This window comes from Vombatus ursinus, unplaced genomic scaffold (genome assembly GCF_900497805.2).
Source record: "Vombatus ursinus unplaced genomic scaffold, bare-nosed wombat genome assembly UNPS02007495.1, whole genome shotgun sequence".
Lineage (NCBI taxonomy): Eukaryota > Metazoa > Chordata > Mammalia > Diprotodontia > Vombatidae > Vombatus > Vombatus ursinus.
In genome coordinates, this window is record NW_020947273.1 from 1 (window position 1) to 7,441 (window position 7,441).

The 7,441-nt window shown below is 50.3% G+C and overlaps 1 long non-coding RNA gene across 1 annotated transcript; it reads right to left on the minus strand.

The window, feature by feature from the left end:
* Positions 1-2,699: 2,699 nt before the first annotated feature.
* LOC114033838 lies at positions 2,700-6,535 on the minus strand. The gene is made up of 3 exons (XR_003568041.1): positions 6,440-6,535; positions 4,747-4,794; positions 2,700-3,957 (listed from the first exon to the last, which is right to left on the minus strand). It is a non-coding gene; the product is annotated as an uncharacterized LOC114033838 (long non-coding RNA).
* Between the last annotated feature and the right edge of the window lie 906 nt (positions 6,536-7,441).

Here is a 7,441-nt window from a genome sequence, read left to right on the forward strand (position 1 = left end):
CACTCATGGAAGAGAAATGCACGTCAAAACAACTCTGAATGCCCCCCAAACTGGCAAATACGACAAGATGGGAGTAGTCAGTGTTGGATGGGGCATTGTTGATGGCGCTATGAATGAATGCAACCAAGTTTGGGAAGCATTTTGGGTTTATGCAAATAAAGTGACTAAACTGTCCAAGTCCTTTGACCCAAAGATTCTGTTACTAGGTGTTCATCTCAAGGAGGCTATGGGTAAGAAGAAAGGCCCCCAAATATAGTAGCATCTTTTGTGATAGCAAAGAATTGGAAACAGGTGCCCACTGACTGGGGAACAACTAAACCAACCATAGTACATGAACGTAATGGGAAAAGAACAAACATTTATTAAGTGCCTACTATGTGCAAAGCACTGTGGTTCACAAAGATCCTACGTGATCCTCACAGGGTTGCTGTAGACAAAATTATTTTCCATTTAGGGAAACTGAGTCAGAGGTTCAGAGTGACTTGCTCAGGGTGTCAGGCTGGATTTGGACTCATTTAATTGTCAATTTTACCAGACTTTAAGAAATGTTGAATGTGATAGTTACTGAGAAATGTGGACAGATCTACATAAACTGAGGCAGCTAAGTTAGCAGAACCAAAAAAGCTGTCCACAATGACTACAACGCTACATGGAGAGAACAAACGACCAAAAGTGAATGTTGGAGAATCACGGAAAAAGAAATGAGATGTCCCTCTCCCATTTTCTACAGAGGTGGGAGGCCCCCACATTTGGCATGCTACACAGGGGATGGGGGTTAAGTGACTTGCCCAGGGTCACACAGCTAGTGTCTGAGTTTGGAGCATGTATTTTCATGTACTGGTCTGATGTGCTTATTTTTTTCCCTTTTAAAAAAAAACAAAACTATTACATGGGATGATTCTCTAGGAGGAAGAGAGGGGAGGGATACTGGGGGTAATCATGGTAATGTAAAAAGTAATTTTTTTAGAAGATATGTACAGCATAAATGGAAGGTAATCTCTGAAGAGAAAGTATTGGATTGGAAGAAGAGAGCCTGGGAAAGACCTGCCGAAGGTGGTACCCGAGCTGAGCTGTGAAGGGAGGCGGGAAGCTTTCCTGGTGTGTGGGAGGGACAGCCAGGGACAAAAGCCCAGAGGATGCCAGGTGGAGCCACGTGATGGAGGAGGAATAAGAAGGCCCACATAACCGGATTTGGGGAGACCAAGCTATGGAGGGCTTTACCAGCCAAACACAACTTCCTGTTTGATTCGAGAGATCGTAAGGGGCCCTTGGAGGTGAAGTTTGGCAGCTAAGTGGATGGATTGGAGTGGGGAGACACCGCAGACGGGCACCCCCCACCCCCAGCAGTAATCACACTAGGCCAGGCTTGAGGTGATGGGGTGGGGGCAGTGACAGTGTCAGAGAGAGATGGGGGTATGTATACAAGAGAGGAAGTTGGAATGCCAGGATTTGGCAACAGACTGGATGTGTTAACAGAGTGTAAATGCAAGTAAGGCATCAGAGTGACGGGTTGTGAGCCTGGGTGACTAGGAGGATGACAGCACCCTCAAGAATAATTCAGTTCAGAAGAGAGCATTTTGGAGGGCAAGAATGAGTTCAGTTTTAGGCAGCTATGTGATGAGGTGGATAGAGCACAGGGCCTGGAGTCAAGAAGGTAAAATTTGGACTCAGATACTTCCTAGCTGGGTGACCTTGGGCAAGTCACTTAACCTTTGTCTGCCTCAGTTTCCTCAGCTGTAAAATAAGGATAATAATAGTACCTACCTGTCAGGGTTGTTGTGAGACTCTAGTGAGATAGTATTTGGAAAGTGCTTAGACACACACACACACATATACACGTTCTACATATGTTAGCTACTATTATTCTGGACATGTTGACTTTAATATTTCCAGTTTCCAAACTGAGACATCGTTCATATTGGGCAGACTCTTAAGAAGTCTGAATGTTAGTGAGCCATTGGCTGGATTATAAGAATCTAAGCACCTTAATGGAGACAAGATGGACCTTACATACAGCAAGCCTATGGGAGGGATCTAGGAGTGGCCAAGTAGTCTATGAGGTCATAGAATTCCAGGGACCTGGTCCACAGGGCCAAGGGAGAAAGGAGCCTAGATCTTTGCTGTCTTCTTACTCTTCTCCACAGACAACTTGACTGCCACGCTTCGCTTTAGCTAATTTAATTTAGCTAATTTAGCTAATTTAGCTGTGTCTTTTTTTGTCTTTTGGTTTGGTTTAATGGAGTCTATGAGCATTTGTGAAGTGCCTACTATGTGTCAGGCATTGTGCTAAGCCCTGGGGATACAAAGAAAGGCAATAACACTGGTGTCTGCCCTCTAGCAGCTCACAGATTCTCCTGGGGAAGGGGAAACAAGATGCAAACACCTAGATACAAACCAGCTCTGGACCGGGTAAACTGGAGAATCTCAGAGGAAAGACACGAAGTCTGAGCAGGCCTGAGAATGGACTTTAGCTGGGACTGGAAGGAAGCCAGAACTTGGAGACAAGGAGGGAGTGTTCTAGACGTGGCGGACAGCACAGGCAGAGGCACTGGCAGAAGCCGGGCACTGAGCATTGTCTCTGAGAAACAGCAGGATGATAGCGTGCATGGAGGGCAGTACGGCGTGCGAAGTCTGGGATGGCGGGAGAGGTCAGGTTGGGAAGGGAGGCTGGAGGAGAAACGACACGTTCAGACAGACTGTGCTTTGGAAGATCATCATGATAGCTGAGGGAGATGGATGGACTGGATGGGGCTGGGGAGAGATGAGGGAGGCAGGCCCCCCAGCAGCTTCGGCAGTGGTCCCAGTGGGGTCCCAGTGACACCCAGTGTCAGTTAACAGTTCCTGTGGCATCTGCCTCACAGAGTTGTTTATGGGGCTCCCATGAGACCTGGGAGGGCAGGAAGGGACGCCTGATGCTGCCTCTGCCGTTCTGTTGTTCACCCCCTTGGGGCTCCCAGAATGAGTGTTGTGCTAGTTGGTCTACAAGGCCCCCCTGGACTCCAGGCACTATCCACAAGGCGGGCACTGCCCATACGGCCCAGTTTTCATATTTTCTGGGTGCCCAGGGTGGTCAGGCAACCATGCCAGCTAGGGGATGGGGGTGGAAGCACCATGAAGAGCATACTGTCAGGTCATTTCTGGGACCCGTGGCCAAGAGCATGGAGGTGGCTTTTGTAGGTCATGGCCAGGAAAGCTGAGAAAGCTGCCCCCGGTACAGGAGGAGAGAGCCCGGGTCTGGGCCAGAAAATGTCAGCCCTAAGTCCCCAGCCTTGTAGGTGTCTGTCTATCTGTCAGTAGAAGACAGCTAGGTTGTAGGCCACAGTGTTTGAATCCTACTTCAGACACTTGTTAGCAAGTTCCTTAATCTCTCTGGGCCTCAGTTTCTTCATCGGTAAAGTGGGGATAATAGTAGCATCTCCCAGGACTGTTGTGAGGATCATGAGCTCATATCATAGAAGTCCCATATAAATGCCAGTTATTATCGTTAGCTCAATTGTTAGACTGAACCTTAGTTTAATCCCCTGCTTTATGGAGAGAGAGAATGAAACCTGGAGAGGGGCCCCCGAGTCTCTCCTGCCTCCTGAGGTCTTTCCACACCTGTAAGACATGTAGCCTGAGGGGTGTGGTGGATGAGAGATCCTGATGGATGCACCCTGTGTGTCTGGGATGGCAGAAGGCCAACGGGCCCCAGTGCCAGAGCAGCAAGGCCATGACACAGAGGAAACAGAAATCACAGTAGTTACTGACCAAGGTGAAGGACTTTATGGAAGAACAGAGGACGTGCTTCTAAGACCTGACTTGTAGTAGGTGCTCCTGCCTGCGGGAGCCAAAGCTGCAGGGAGGGGGACAGCCCCCTCCCCCACAACAACACCATCAGAGTCACTCGCCAACAAAGCGGGGTGGCCGCTTCTCCCGGAAGGCTGCCATGCCCTCCAGCCTGTCCCGGGTTGGGATGTTCTGAAAAAAAAATGCAAGATCATAATTCTTCCCACCATCCCCTGGCATGCTGGATCCCTGCAGCCATGTCTAGGGGACTGTGGGGAAAGACAGCCTCTGGTCAATGACCCCTTAGTCCCACGGGATTAAACAGACAGACAGACAGACATAAAGACACAGCACACACACCCCAGGGCTCTACCTCCGCATGATTGACACCTGGCTTTCCAGCCACCTGGGGATATCAGTTTCAGTTCATGGGCAATGAAAGGCCTTAGCTTGTGAAGATCAGACTAGCTTCTCCTACCCTAAGTCCCTTTTGAGATCTAACCAGGAGTCTTTAATAAATCTTATTGATGGATGACGAGCCCAGGGCCAACTCATTCAAGTCTCCTGGGCTGATGGCAGAGCTGCCCTTCACTCCTCACCTCTTCAAATTACAACTCACAGAATCACTGAATTTGAGAGAGAAAGGGCCTCTAAGGAATCCCCACAGTAACGCAGCTGTCAATGGATCCACCTGGGAGCTCCCTCCAACCCCAGGCAGCCCACTGCACGGTGGGATGGCTCTGACTGTTAGAGTCAAAAGCTATGTGAGATTCTCCCCAGCTCCTAGATGTCATGTGAGTAGGGCGCTGTCCACAGTGGAGGGATAAGGAGACCAAGGCCCAGGGATGGGAGGTGGCTTCCCTGAAACCACAGGCTATGTAGGGAGGGAAAGGGGAGCACTCGAACCCAGCTCTCCTCAGCTCCAACCCCAAATGCAGGCTAGTTGGGGGAGGCGATCCACGTAATCTGGCCACAACCTACCTGGGCATAACACATTCCTTCAATGGCCATTCCAGATGCGATGTCCACCTGTGGGGAGGGAGGAAGTAGAACCAGGATCCAGATGACATTCTAGGGGGGTGGGGGGGGGGGGGGGGGGGGGGGGGAAACAGAGGCATCTCTAGCTCAGCCAGAGCAAACTTCCTTAGAACAAGGAGTATCAGAGATATTTTAGAGTTCTCTAGTCCATGGGTCTTTAACCTGGGGTCCAATGAGCTTTTTAAAAAATATATAGCTAGGGGCAGCTAGGTGGTGCAGTGGATAGAGCACCGGTTCAAAAGTTCAAAAATCTGGCATCAGACACATGGTACTAGCTGTGTGACCTCAGGCAAGTCACTTAACCCTGACTGCCTCACCAAAAAAGAGAAAGAAAAGCAAAAAACATACATTGCTACCGATTTCAATAGAGCTGGTTTCCTTTGTAATCCCATGTATTTTATTTGATGCTTTTAAAAACATAATTGAGAAGGGGTCCATAGGTTTCACCAGACTGACTGCAAAGGGGTCCTGGACCCAGAAAAGCTGAAGCCCTGCTATGTTCCAACACTCTAATTTTGCTGAGGATGAAGGGGCAGAGCCAGGATCTCTGAGTCTACATCAGAGACTTTAAAGCCCAACTCTGATCCCTGTGGCCTGGCTCAGCAGGGTTAGGGTTAGGCTAGGCTCGGGCCTATAGCCTGACAACTTCCCTCTCCTCCATTTGCCTTGAAGTTTCAGAGGGTCCCTGTGTGTCCTTCCAGACCCTCAAGGTGGGCTAGCTTGACTTTGAGAGAGGTCCAGGTGCCGCCAGTTCAGTGCCTGGGCCAAGGGAAGGAACAGAGGCCTGGGCTGTGAGCACACAAGGCAGGACCAGGCACAGATATGGGCCTGGAGGCCAGCTAATGCTCTTAGCAGGTAGATCTTGCCTCCTGTGTCAATACTCAGGCTCCAGATCAGGAACAGACTCTTGGCTGAACCCTGGAGGGGGCTTGGCACAGCCTCAGCTCCCAGAGTGAGCCATCTTACTTGTTCCTCATCCTTCCCTGGTCCCAGGGATCATGTACCCACAGTCTGTCTAATGTCATGGACCCCAGCCTCCTCCTCAGCATAGAGCTACTGGGTAACTATTTTCTCCAGTCCTAGCCATCTCTGCTTGTCCTCTGGGGCTTTCATGCAGTACCAGCCTTAGGAATCTTCCCCCTTCCCCCAAGGTGGCGACCAAGGGTAGTTGAGAGCAGAGGATGGTAGCCCTCTAGTTCTCGGGCTCCTAACTTGGGGGATCATGTACTTGTTTGATTTTTTAATTTGGATAACTATGTTTCAATAAAATGTTTCCTTTGCAATCCTAAGAATTAGGTGCATCTACAAACATCATTCTGAGAAGGGGTTATAGCTTCACCAGACTGTACTAATGGGTACAGGACACAAAAAGAAGGTTAAGAAGCACTGATCTAGTTCACCCTCCTGGTGGAGAAACCCCGAGGCCCAGGAAACGGATTTGCCCAAGGTCACACAGGTAGTGAGTAAGGGAGCTAGTATTTGAACCGAGGTCCTCTGATGGCAGAGCTAGGACTTTCTTCCCCATACCATGCCAGCTCTACTTTCAGTCATCCCTGTCTGACTCCATGTTAGAAGCCTGTGCTTGCAGCTCCTGGGTCCCACCTTAGTCCTTGCCAGGCCCCACCCTGATTCTCACCTCCATTCCTTTGTCAATGGCCACTTTTCCCATTCTCACTGCGAAGGGGGCCTACATGGGGAAAGAGACAGGCTTGAGTCATTAAGTAGGCCGGATCAGGCTAAGCCAGGCCAGGTCCCTGACCCAGAAAGTTCCATGATCTGATCAGACTCATGAACATTTTTACCAGTCCTTCTCTTGGGTACCAATATGGGCAAGTCATGGAATGTCAAAGCTGGAAGGACCTGGAGAAAGTGGACACCTTCATTTTATAGATGAGTAAACAGACCAAAAGAAATTAATTCAATTCAACAGGCACCTACTATGTGCAAGTCACAAAGACAAAATGAAAAAGTTCCTGCCGTCAAAGCGCTTATGCTCACCTAAGACAGATGAAGAGGAACAGCAGCTGGGAGGGGGGGAAATTGCCCCTCCCTACCCCTCCCCCAGCAACCCAAACCTCACAGAGGGCAGCTGCTATCAAGGGGCAACCTTCCCCCCTGCCCAGATCCCCTCTGGGGGGTGCTGGCAGTGGGGCTCTTCTCCCCCACTCATCCTGCCCGTGCCCCCCTCCCAGCTAGATGCCAACTTCCCCCCATCCCCACCCAGGGGGGCCCCAGAATCCCCATACCACTTAGACCCTCAGGCCCCCTCCCCACTTCCCGATGGCTGTCGGTCCAGTTCTAGTGCCTCTAGTCTTGTACAGAAGACACAACTACTTAGATACTACTTGGATAGGCTGGGAGTCATCAACTACAAGCCTTCCAACCTGCCCTGCACATTCTAGGCCCTTTGGACTCTGAATCACTCCCTTCCCTCTCACTCCAGACACGTACACCTTTGGCCTACTCCTGACTGAGTGCCCAGAATGCTAGATGCTGGAAGAAAATTGCTGACCTCAGTTAATCCTTTCCACAGCGCCCACGGCCAAAGGGCAGAAGGCCCGGGCCAGTGTGTGCCTGTGTATGGGGAAGGTGGCAGATGTGTACGGGGAGGGCGGCAGATGTGTACGGGGAGGGCGGT